The sequence below is a fragment of the Chiloscyllium plagiosum genome, unplaced genomic scaffold, assembly GCF_037043375.1.
Source record: "Chiloscyllium plagiosum isolate Xiang-an unplaced genomic scaffold, Cpla_swu_hap1 HiC_scaffold_17, whole genome shotgun sequence".
NCBI lineage: Eukaryota > Metazoa > Chordata > Chondrichthyes > Orectolobiformes > Hemiscylliidae > Chiloscyllium > Chiloscyllium plagiosum.
In genome coordinates, this window is record NW_028270155.1 from 80,751,042 (window position 1) to 80,763,947 (window position 12,906).

Consider the following 12,906-nt stretch of genomic DNA (forward strand, 5'->3'; position numbering starts at 1 on the left):
TGAGGGGAATGAGACCTGGAGCAGTGTGAGGGAAATGGGGCCTTGTGCAGTGTGAGGGGAATGGGACCTGGTGCAGTGTGAGGGGAATGAGACCTGGTGCAGTGTGAGGGGAATGAGACCTGGTGCAGTGTGAGGGGAATGAGACCTGGTGCAGTGTGAAGGGAATGGGACCTGGTGCAGTGTGTGGGGAATGGGACCTGGAGCAGTGTGAGGGGAATGAGACCTGGTGCAGTGTGAAGGGAATGGGACCTGGAGCAGTGTGTGGGGAATGGGACCTGGTGCAGTGTGACGGGAATGGGACCTGGTGCAGTGTGAGGGGAATGGGGCCTGGTGCAGTGTGAGGGGAATGAGACCTGGTGCAGTGTGAGGGGAATGGGACCTGGTGCAGTATGAGGGGAATAGGACCTGGTGCAGTGTGAGGGGAATGGGACCTGGTACAGTATGAGGGGAATTGGACCTGGTGCAGTATGAGGGGAATGGGACCTGGTGCAGTGTGAGGGGAATGGGACCTGGTGCAGTGTGAGGGGAATGGGACCTGGTATAGTATGAGGGGAATGGGACCTGGTGCAGTATGAGGGGAATGGGACCTGTTGCAGTGCGAGGGGGAATGAAACCTGGTGCAGTGTGAGGGGAATGAGACCTGGTGCAGTGTGAGGGGAATGAGACCTGGTGCAGTGTGAGGGGAATGGAGCCTGGTGCAGTGTGTGGGGAATGGGACCTGGTGCAGTGAGAGGGGAATGAGACCTGGTTCAGTGTGAGGGGAATGAGACCTGGTGCAGTGCGAGGGGGAATGAAACCTGGTGCAGGGTGAGGGGAATGGGACCTGGTGCAGTGCGAGGGGAATGAGACCTGGAGCAGTGTGAAGGGAATGAGACCTGGTGCAGTGTGAAGGGAATGGGACCTGGTGCAGTGTGTGGGGAATGGGACCTGGAGCAGTGTGAGGGGAATGAGACCTGGTGCAGTGTGAAGGGAATGGGACCTGGAGCAGTGTGTGGGGAATGGGACCTGGTGCAGTGTGACGGGAATGGGACCTGGTGCAGTGTGAGAGGAATGGGACCTGGTGCAGTGTGAGGGGAATGGGACCTGGTGCAGTATGAGGGGAATAGGACCTGGTGCAGTGTGAGGGGAATGGGACCTGGTACAGTATGAGGGGAATGGGACCTGGTGCAGTATGAGGGGAATGGGACCTGGTGCAGTGTGAGGGGAATGGGACCTGGTGCAGTGTGAGGGGAATGGGACCTGGTACAGTATGAGGGGAATGGGACCTGGTGCAGTATGAGGGGAATGGGAACCGGTGCAGTGTGAGGGGAATGAGAACTGGTGCAGTGAGAGGGGAATGAGACCTGTTGCAGTGAGAGGGGAATGGGGCCTGGTGCAATATGAGGGGAATGGGACCTGGAGCAGTGTAAGAGGATTGGGAACTGGTACAGTATGAGGGGAATGAGACCTGGTGCAGTGTGAGGGGAATGGGACCTGTTGCAGTGTGAGGGGAATGGGACCTGGTACAGTATGAGGGGAATGGGGCCTGGTGCAGTATGAGGGGAATGGGACCTGTTGCAGTGCGAGGGGGAATGAAACCTGGTGCAGTGTGAGGGGAATGAGACCTGGTGCAGTGTGAAGGGAATGGGACCTGGTGCACTGAGAGGGGAATGAGACCTGGTGCAGTGTGAGGGGAATGGGACCTTGTGCAGTGAGAGGGGAATGAGACCTGGTTCAGTGTGAGGGGAATGAGACCTGGTGCAGTATGAGGGGAATGGGACCTGGTACAGTATGAGGGGAATGGGGCCTGGTGCAGTATGAGGGGAATGGGACCTGTTGCAGTGCGAGGGGGAATGAAACCTGGTGCAGTGTGAGGGGAATGAGACCTGGTGCAGTGTGAAGGGAATGGGACCTGGAGCAGTGTGTGGGGAATGAGACCTTGTGCAGTGTGAGGGCAATGGGACCTGGTGCAGTGTGAGGGGATGGGACCTGGTGCAGTGTGAGGGGAATGGGACCTGGTGCAGTGTGAGGGGAATGAGACCTGGTGCAGTGTGAGGGGAAGGAGACCTGGTGCAGTGTGAGGGGAATGGGACCTGGTGCAGTGTGAGGGGAATGAGACCTGGTGCAGTGTGAGGGGAAGGAGACCTGGTGCAGTGAGAGGGGAATGGGGCCTGGTACAGTGAGAGGGGAATGAGACCTGGTGCAGTGTGAGGGGAATGAGACCTGGTGCAGTGTGAGGGGAATGAGACCTGGCGCAGTGTGAAGGGAATGAGACCTGGAGCAGTGTGCGGGGAATGGGACCTGGTGCAGTGTGAGGGGAATGAGACCTGGTGCAGTGTGAAGGGAATGGGACCTGGAGCAGTGTGTGGGGAATGGGACCTGTAGCAGTGTGTGGGGAATGAGACCTGGTGCAGTGTGAGGGCAATGGGACCTGGTGCAGTGTGAGGGGAATGGGACCTGGAGCAGTGTGTGGGGAATGGGGCCTGGTGCAGTGTGAGGGGAATGAGACCTGGAGCAGTGCGAAGGGAATGGGACCTGGTGCAGTGTGTGGGGAATGGGACCTGGTGCAGTGTGAGGGGAATGAGACCTGGTGCAGTGTGAAGGGAATGGGACCTGGAGCAGTGTGAGGGGAATGGGGCCTGGTGCATTGTGAGGGGAATGGGGCCTGGTGCAGTGAGAGGGGAATGAGACCTGGTGCAGTATGAGGGGAATGAGACCTGGAGCAGTGTGAGGGGAATGGGGCCTGGTGCAGTGTGAGGGGAATGGGGCCTGGTGTATTGTGAGGGGAATGGGACCTGGTGCAGTGAGAGGGGAATGAGACCTGGTGCAGTATGAGGGGAATGAGACATGGAGCAGTGTGAGGGGAATGGGGCCTGGTGCAGTGTGAGGGGAATGGGACCTGGTGCAGTGTGAAGGGAATGGGACCTGGTGCAGTATGAGGGGAATGGGACCTGGTGCAGTGTGAGGGGAACGAGACCTGGTGCAGTGTGAGGGGAACGAGACCTGGTGCAGTGTGAGGGGAATGGGACCTGGTGCAGTGTGAGGGGAATGGGGCTTGGTGCAGTGTGAGGGGAATGGGACCTGGTGCAGTGTGAGGGGAATGAGACCTGGTGCAGTGTGAGGGGAACGAGACCTGGTGCAGTGTGAGGGGAATGAGACCTGGTGCAGTGTGAGGGAAATGAGACCTGGAGCAGTGTGAGGGGATTGGGACCTGGTGCAGTGTGAGGGGAATGAGACCTGGTGCAGTGTGAGGGGAATGGGACCTGGTGCAGTGTGAGGGGAATGGGACCTGGTGCAGTATGAGGGGAATGGGACCTGGTGCAGTGTGAGGGGAATGGGACCTGGTACAGTATGAGGGGAATGGGACCTGGTGCAGTATGAGGGGAATAGGACCTGGTGCAGTGTGAGGGAAATGGGACCTGGTGCAGTATGAGGGGAATAGGACCTGGTGCAGTGTGAGGGGAATGGGACCTGGTGCAGTGTGAGGGGAATGGGACCTGGTGCAGTATGAGGGGAATCAGACCTGGAGCAGTGTGAGGGGAATGGGGCCTGGTGCAGTGTGAGGGGAATCAGACCTGGAGCAGTGTGAGGGGAATGGGACCTGGTGCAGTGTGAGGGGAATGGGGCTTGGTGCAGTGTGAGGGGAATGGGACCTGGTGCAGTGTGAGGCGAATGAGACCTGGTGCAGTGTGAGGGGAACGAGACCTGGTGCAGTGTGAGGGGAATGAGACCTGGTGCAGTGTGAGGGAAATGAGACCTGGAGCAGTGTGAGGGGATTGGGACCTGGTGCAGTGTGAGGGGAATGAGACCTGGTGCATAGTGAGGGGAATGGGACCTGGTGCAGTGTGAGGGGAATGGGACCTGGTGCAGTATGAGGGGAATGGGACCTGGTGCAGTGTGAGGGGAATGGGACCTGGTACAGTATGAGGGGAATGGGACCTGGTGCAGTATGAGGGGAATAGGACCTGGTGCAGTGTGAGGGAAATGGGACCTGGTGCAGTATGAGGGGAATAGGACCTGGTGCAGTGTGAGGGGAATGGGACCTGGTGCAGTGTGAGGGGAATGGGACCTGGTGCAGTATGAGGGGAATCAGACCTGGAGCAGTGTGAGGGGAATGGGGCCTGGTGCAGTGTGAGGGGAATCAGACCTGGAGCAGTGTGAGGGGAATGGGACCTGGTACAGTATGAGGGGAATGAGACCTGGTGCAGTGTGAGGGGAATGGGACCTGGTGCAGTGTGAGGGGAATGGGACCTGGTGCAGTGTGAGGGGAATGGGACCTGGTGCAGTATGAGGGGAATGGGACCTGGTGCAGTATGAGGGGAATCAGACCTGGAGCAGTGTGAGGGGAATGGGGCCTGGTGCAGTGTGAGGGGAATGGGACCTGGTGCAGTGCGAGGGGGAATGAGACCTGGTGCAGTGTGAGGGGAATGAGACCTGGTGCAGTGTGAGGGGAATGGGACCTGGTGCAGTGTGAGGGGAATGGGACCTGGTACAGTATGAGGGGAATGGGACCTGGTGCAGTATGAGGGGATAGGACCTGGTGCAGTGTGAGGGGAATGGGACCTGGTGCAGTGTGAGAGGAATGGGACCTGGTACAGTATGAGGGGAATGGGACCTGGTGCAGTATGAGGGGAATGGGACCTGGTGCAGTGTGAGGGGAATGAGACCTGGTGCAGTGAGAGGGGAATGAGACCTGTTGCAGTGAGAGGGGAATGAGGCCTGGTGCAATATGAGGGGAATGGGACCTGGAGCAGTGTAAGGGGATTGGGAACTGGTACAGTATGAGGGGAATGAGACCTGGTGCAGTGTGAGGGGAATGGGACCTGGAGCAGTGTGTGGGGAATGGGACCTGGTGCAGTGTGAGGGGAATGGGACCTGGTACAGTATGAGGGGAATGGGGCCTGGTGCAGTATGAGGGGAATGGGACCTGTTGCAGTGCGAGGGGGAATGAAACCTGGTGCAGTGTGAGGGGAATGAGACCTGGTGCAGTGTGAAGGGAATGGGACCTGGTGCAGTGAGTGGGGAATGAGACCTGGTGCAGTGTGAGGGGAATGGGACCTGGTGCAGTGAGAGGGGAATGAGACCTGGTACAGTGTGAGGGGAATGAGACCTGGTGCAGTATGAGGGAAATGAGACTTGGAGCAGTGAGAGGGGAATGGGACCTGGTGCAGTATGAGGGGAATGAGACCTGGAGCAGTGTGAGGGAAATGGGGCCTGGTGCAGTGTGAGGGGAATGGGACCTGGTGCAGTGTGAGGGGAAAGAGACCTGGTGCAGTGAGAGGGGAATGAGACCTGGTGCAGTGTGAAGGGAATGGGACCTGGTGCAGTGTGTGGGGAATGGGACCTGGAGCAGTGTGAGGGGAATGAGACCTGGTGCAGTGTGAGGGGAATGGGGCCTGGTGCAGTGTGAGGGGAATGGGGCCTGGTGCATTGAGAGGGGAATGAGATCTGGTGCAGTATGAGGGGCATGAGACCTGGAGCAGTGTGAGGGGAATGGGGCCTGGTGCAGTGTGTGGGGAATGGGACCTGGTACAGTATGAGGGGAATGGGACCTGGTGCAGTGAGAGGGGAATGGGACCTGGTGCAGTATGAGGGGAATGGGACCTGGTGCAGTGTGAGGGGAATGAGACCTGGTGCAGTGTGAGGGGAATGAGACCTGGTGCAGTGTGAAGGGAATGGGACCTGGTGCAGTGTGTGGGGAATGGGACCTGGAGCAGTGTGAGGGGAATGAGACCTGGTGCAGTGTGAAGGGAATGGGACCTGGAGCAGTGTGTGGGGAATGGGACCTGGTGCAGTGTGACGGGAATGGGACCTGGTGCAGTGTGAGGGGAATGGGGCCTGGTGCAGTGTGAGGGGAATGGGACCTGGTCCAGTATGAGGGGAATGGGACCTGGTGCAGTATGAGGGGAATCAGACCTGGTGCAGTGAGAGGGGAATGGGACCTGGTACAGTATGAGGGGAATGAGACCTGGTGCAGTGTGAGGGGAATGGGACCTGGTGCAGTGTGAGGGGAATGGGACCTGGTACGGTATGAGGGGAATGGGACCTGGTGCAGTGTGAAGGGAATGGGACCTGGTGCAGTGAGAGGGGAATGAGACCTGGTGCAGTGTGAAGGGAATGGGACCTGGTGCAGTGAGAGGGGAATGAGACCTGGTGCAGTGTGAGGGGAATGAGACCTGGAGCAGTGTGAGGGAAATGGGGCCTGGTGCAGTGTGAGGGGAATGGGACCTGGTGCAATGTGAGGGGATTGAGACCTGGTGCAGTGAGAGGGGAATGAGACCTGGTGCAGTGTGAAGGGAATGGGACCTGGTGCAGTGTGTGGGGAATGGGACCTGGAGCAGTGTGAGGGGAATGAGACCTGGTGCAGTGTGAAGGGAATGGGACCTGGAGCAGTGTGTGGGGAATGGGACCTGGTGCAGTGTGACGGGAATGGGACCTGGTGCAGTGTGAGGGGAATGGGGCCTGGTGCAGTGTGAGGGGAATGGGGCCTGGTGCAGTGAGAGGGGAATGAGACCTGGTGCAGTGAGAGGGGAATGAGACCTGGTGCAGTATGAGGGGAATGAGACCTGGAGCAGTGTGAGGGGAATGGGGCCTGGTGCAGTGTGTGGGGAATGGGACCTGGTACAGTATGAGGGGAATGGGGCCTGGTGCAGTGTGAGGGGAATGAGACCTTGTGCAGTGTGTGGGGAATGGGGCCTGGTGCAGTGTGAGGGGAATGGGGCCTGGTGCAGTGTGAGGGGAATGAGACCTGGTGCAGTGTGAGGGGAATGAGACCTGGAGCAGTGTGAGGTGAATGGGACCGGGTACAGTGTGTGGGGAATGAGACCTGGTGCAGTGTGAGGGGAATGGGACCTGGTACAGTATGAGGGGAATCAGACCTGGTGCAGTGTGAGGGGAATGGGACCTGTTGCAGTGTGAGGGGAATGGGACCTGGTGCAGTGTGAGGGGAATGGGACCTGGTACAGTATGAGGGGAATGGGGCCTGGTGCAGTATGAGGGGAATGGGACCTGTTGCAGTGCGAGGGGGAATGAAACCTGGTGCAGTGTGAGGGGAATGAGACCTGGTGCAGTGTGAAGGGAATGGGACCTGGTGCACTGAGAGGGGAATGAGACCTGGTGCAGTGTGAGGGGAATGGGACCTGGTGCAGTGAGAGGGGAATGAGACCTGGTTCAGTGTGAGGGGAATGAGACCTGGTGCAGTATGAGGGGAATGGGACTTGGTACAGTATGAGGGGAATGGGGCCTGGTGCAGTGTGAGGGGAATGAGACCTTGTGCAGTGTGTGGGGAATGGGGCCTGGTGCAGTGTGAGGGGAATGGGGCCTGGTGCAGTGTGAGGGGAATGAGACCTGGTGCAGTGTGAGGGGAATGAGACCTGGTGCAGTGTGAGGGGAATGGGACCTGGTACAGTGTGAGGGGAATGAGACCTGGAGCAGTGTGAGGGGAATCAGACCTGGTGCAGTGTGAGGGGAATGAGACCTGGTACAGTATGAGGGGAATGGGGCCTGGTGCAGTGGGAGGGGAATGGGACCTGTTGCAGTGCGAGGGGGAATGAAACCTGGTGCAGTGTGAGGGGAATGAGACCTGGTGCAGTGTGAAGGGAATGGGACCTGGTGCACTGAGAGGGGAATGAGACCTGGTGCAGTGTGAGGGGAATGGGACCTGGTGCAGTGAGAGGGGAATGAGACCTGGTTCAGTGTGAGGGGAATGAGACCTGGTGCAGTATGAGGGGAATGGGACCTGGTACAGTATGAGGGGAATGGGGCCTGGTGCAGTGTGAGGGGAATGAGACCTTGTGCAGTGTGTGGGGAATGGGGCCTGGTGCAGTGTGAGGGGAATGGGGCCTGGTGCAGTGTGAGGGGAATGAGACCTGGTGCAGTGTGAGGGGAATGAGACCTGGAGCAGTGTGAGGGGAATTGGACCGGGTACAGTGTGTGGGGAATGAGACCTGGTGCAGTGTGAGGGGAATGGGACCTGGTACAGTATGAGGGGAATCAGACCTGGTGCAGTGTGAGGGGAATGAGACCTGGTGCAGTGTGAGGGGAATGGGAACCGGTGCAGTGTGAGGGGAATGAGACCTGGTGCAGTGAGAGGGGAATGAGACCTGTTGCAGTAAGAGGGGAAAGAGACCTGTTGCAGTGTGAGGGGAATGGGACCTGGTGCAGTATGAGGGGAATGGGGCCTGGTGCAGTATGAGGGGAATGGGACCTGTTGTAGTGCGAGGGGGAATGAAACCTGGTGCAGTGTGAGGGGAATGAGACCTGGTGCAGTGTGAGGGGAATGAGACCTGGTGCAGTGTGAAGGGAATGGGACCTGGTGCAGTGTGTGGGGAATGGGACCTGGAGCAGTGTGAGGGGAATGAGACCTAGTGCAGTGTGAAGGGAATGGGACCTGGTGCAGTGTGAGGGGAATGGGGCCTGGTGCAGTGTGAGGGGAATGAGACCTGGTGCAGTGTGAGGGGAATGGGACCTGGTGCAGTATGAGGGGAGTAGGACCTGGTGCAGTGTGAGGGGAATGGGACCTGGTACAGTATGAGGGGAATGGGACCTGGTGCAGTATGAGGGGAATGGGACCTGGTGCAGTGTGAGGGGAATGGGACCTGGTGCAGTGTGAGGGGAATGGGACCTGGTACAGTATGAGGGGAATGGGACCTGGTGCAGTATGAGGGGAATGGGAACCGGTGCAGTGTGAGGGGAATGAGACCTGGTGCAGTGAGAGGGGAATGAGACCTGTTGCAGTGAGAGGGGAATGGGGCCTGGTGCAATATGAGGGGAATGGGACCTGGAGCAGTGTAAGAGGATTGGGAACTGGTACAGTATGAGGGGAATGAGACCTGGTGCAGTGGGAGGGGAATGGGACCTGTTGCAGTGCGAGGGGGAATGAGACCTGGTGCAGTGTGAGGGGAATGAGACCTGGTGCAGTATGAGGGGAATGAGACCTGGAGCAGTGAGAGGGGAATGGGACCTGGTGCAGTATGAGGGGAATGAGACCTGGAGCAGTGTGAGGGAAATGGGGCCTGGTGCAGTGTGAAGGGAATGAGACCTGGTGCAGTGTGAAGGGAATGGGACCTGGAGCAGTGTGTGGGGAATGAGACCTTGTGCAGTGTGAGGGCAATGGGACCTGGTGCAGTGTGAGGGGATGGGACCTGGTGCAGTGTGTGTGGAATGGGACCTGGTGCAGTGTGAGGGGAATGAGACCTGGTGCAGTGTGAGGGGAATGAGACCTGGTGCAGTGTGAATGGAATGGGACCTGGAGCAGTGTGTGGGGAATGAGACCTGGTGCAGTGTGAGGGCAATGGGACCTGGTGCAGTGTGAGGGTAATGGGACCTGGAGAAGTGTGTGGGGAATGGGACCTGGTGCAGTGTGAGGGGAATGGGACCTGGTGCAGTGTGAGGGGAATGGGACCTGGTGCAGTGTGAGGGGAATGGGGCCTGGTGCAGCGTGAGGGGAATGGGGCCTGGTACAGTGAGAGGGGAATGAGACCTGGTGCAGTGTGAGGGGAATGGGACCTGGTGCAGTGTGAGGGGAATGAGACCTGGCGCAGTGTGAAGGGAATGAGACCTGGAGCAGTGTGCGGGGAATGGGACCTGGTGCAGTATGAGGGGAATGAGACCTGGTGCAGTGTGAAGGGAATGGGACCTGGAGCAGTGTGTGGGGAATGGGACCTGTAGCAGTGTGTGGGGAATGAGACCTGGTGCAGTGTGAGGGCAATGGGACCTGGTGCAGTGTGAGGGGAATGGGACCTGGAGCAGTGTGTGGGGAATGGGGACTGGTGCAGTGTGAGGGGAATGAGACCTGGAGCAGTGCGAAGGGAATGGGACCTGGTGCAGTGTGTGGGGAATGGGACCTGGTGCAGTGTGAGGGGAATGAGACCTGGTGCAGTGTGAAGGGAATGGGACCTGGAGCAGTGTGAGGGGAATGGGGCCTGGTGCATTGTGAGGGCAATGGGGCCTGGTGCAGTGAGAGGGGAATGAGACCTGGTGCAGTATGAGGGGAATGAGACCTGGAGCAGTGTGAGGGGAATGGGGCCTGGTGTATTGTGAGGGGAATGGGGCCTGGTGCAGTGAGAGGGGAATGAGACCTGGTGCAGTATGAGGGGAATGAGACATGGAGCAGTGTGAGGGGAATGGGGCCTGGTGCAGTGTGAGGGGAATGGGACCTGGTGCAGTGTGAAGGGAATGGGACCTGGTGCAGTGTGAGGGGAATGGGACCTGGTGCAGTGTGAGGGGAATGGGGCCTGGTGCAGTGTGAGGGGAATGGGACCTGGTGCAGTATGAGGGGAATGTGACCTGGTGCAGTGTGAGGGGAATGGGACCTGGTGCAGTGTGAGGGGAAAGAGACCTGGTGCAGTGAGAGGGGAATGAGACCTGGTGCAGTGTGAAGGGAATGGGACCTGGTGCAGTGTGTGGGGAATGGGACCTGGAGCAGTGTGAGGGGAATGAGACCTGGTGCAGTGTGAGGGGAATGGGGCCTGGTGCAGTGTGAGGGGAATGGGGCCTGGTGCATTGAGAGGGGAATGAGATCTGGTGCAGTATGAGGGGCATGAGACCTGGAGCAGTGTGAGGGGAATGGGGCCTGGTGCAGTGTGTGGGGAATGGGACCTGGTACAGTATGAGGGGAATGGGACCTGGTGCAGTGAGAGGGGAATGGGACCTGGTGCAGTATGAGGGGAATGGGACCTGGTGCAGTGTGAGGGGAATGAGACCTGGTGCAGTGTGAGGGGAATGAGACCTGGTGCAGTGTGAAGGGAATGGGACCTGGTGCAGTGTGTGGGGAATGGGACCTGGAGCAGTGTGAGGGGAATGAGACCTGGTGCAGTGTGAAGGGAATGGGACCTGGAGCAGTGTGTGGGGAATGGGACCTGGTGCAGTGTGACGGGAATGGGACCTGGTGCAGTGTGAGGGGAATGGGGCCTGGTGCAGTGTGAGGGGAATGGGACCTGGTCCAGTATGAGGGGAATGGGACCTGGTGCAGTATGAGGGGAATCAGACCTGGTGCAGTGAGAGGGGAATGAGACCTGGTACAGTATGAGGGGAATGAGACCTGGTGCAGTGTGAGGGGAATGGGACCTGGTGCAGTGTGAGGGGAATGGGACCTGGTACGGTATGAGGGGAATGGGACCTGGTGCAGTGTGAAGGGAATGGGACCTGGTGCAGTGAGAGGGGAATGAGACCTGGTGCAGTGTGAAGGGAATGGGACCTGGTGCAGTGAGAGGGGAATGAGACCTGGTGCAGTGTGAGGGGAATGAGACCTGGAGCAGTGTGAGGGAAATGGGGCCTGGTGCAGTGTGAGGGGAATGGGACCTGGTGCAATGTGAGGGGATTGAGACCTGGTGCAGTGAGAGGGGAATGAGACCTGGTGCAGTGTGAAGGGAATGGGACCTGGTGCAGTGTGTGGGGAATGGGACCTGGAGCAGTGTGAGGGGAATGAGACCTGGTGCAGTGTGAAGGGAATGGGACCTGGAGCAGTGTGTGGGGAATGGGACCTGGTGCAGTGTGACGGGAATGGGACCTGGTGCAGTGTGAGGGGAATGGGGCCTGGTGCAGTGTGAGGGGAATGGGGCCTGGTGCAGTGAGAGGGGAATGAGACCTGGTGCAGTGAGAGGGGAATGAGTCCTGGTGCAGTATGAGGGGAATGAGACCTGGAGCAGTGTGAGGGGAATGGGGCCTGGTGCAGTGTGTGGGGAATGGGACCTGGTACAGTATGAGGGGAATGGGGCCTGGTGCAGTGTGAGGGGAATGAGACCTTGTGCAGTGTGTGGGGAATGGGGCCTGGTGCAGTGTGAGGGGAATGGGGCCTGGTGCAGTGTGAGGGGAATGAGACCTGGTGCAGTGTGAGGGGAATGAGACCTGGAGCAGTGTGAGGGGAATGGGACCGGGTACAGTGTGTGGGGAATGAGACCTGGTGCAGTGTGAGGGGAATGGGACCTGGTACAGTATGAGGGGAATCAGACCTGGTGCAGTGTGAGGGGAATGGGACCTGTTGCAGTGTGAGGGGAATGGGACCTGGTGCAGTATGAGGGGAATGGGACCTGTTGCAGTGCGAGGGGGAATGAAACCTGGTGCAGTGTGAGGGGAATGAGACCTGGTGCAGTGTGAAGGGAATGGGACCTGGTGCACTGAGAGGGGAATGAGACCTGGTGCAGTGTGAGGGGAATGGGACCTGGTGCAGTGAGAGGGGAATGAGACCTGGTTCAGTGTGAGGGGAATGAGACCTGGTGCAGTATGAGGGGAATGGGGCCTGGTGCAGTATGAGGGGAATGGGACCTGTTGCAGTGCGAGGGGGAATGAAACCTGGTGCAGTGTGAGGGGAATGAGACCTGGTGCAGTGTGAAGGGAATGGGACCTGGTGCACTGAGAGGGGAATGAGACCTGGTGCAGTGTGAGGGGAATGGGACCTGGTGCAGTGAGAGGGGAATGAGACCTGGTTCAGTGTGAGGGGAATGAGACCTGGTGCAGTATGAGGGGAATGGGACCTGGTACAGTATGAGGGGAATGGGGCCTGGTGCAGTGTGAGGGGAATGAGACCTTGTGCAGTGTGTGGGGAATGGGGCCTGGTGCAGTGTGAGGGGAATGGGGCCTGGTGCAGTGTGAGGGGAATGAGACCTGGTGCAGTGTGAGGGGAATGAGACCTGGAGCAGTGTGAGGGGAATGGGACCGGGTACAGTGTGTGGGGAATGAGACCTGGTGCAGTGTGAGGGGAATGGGACCTGGTACAGTATGAGGGGAATCAGACCTGGTGCAGTGTGAGGGGAATGAGACCTGGTGCAGTGTGAGGGGAATGGGAACCGGTGCAGTGTGAGGGGAATGAGACCTGGTGCAGTGAGAGGGGAATGAGACCTGTTGCAGTGAGAGGGGAATGAGACCTGTTGCAGTGTGAGGGGAATGGGACCTGGTACAGTATGAGGGGAATGGGGCCTGGTGCAGTAT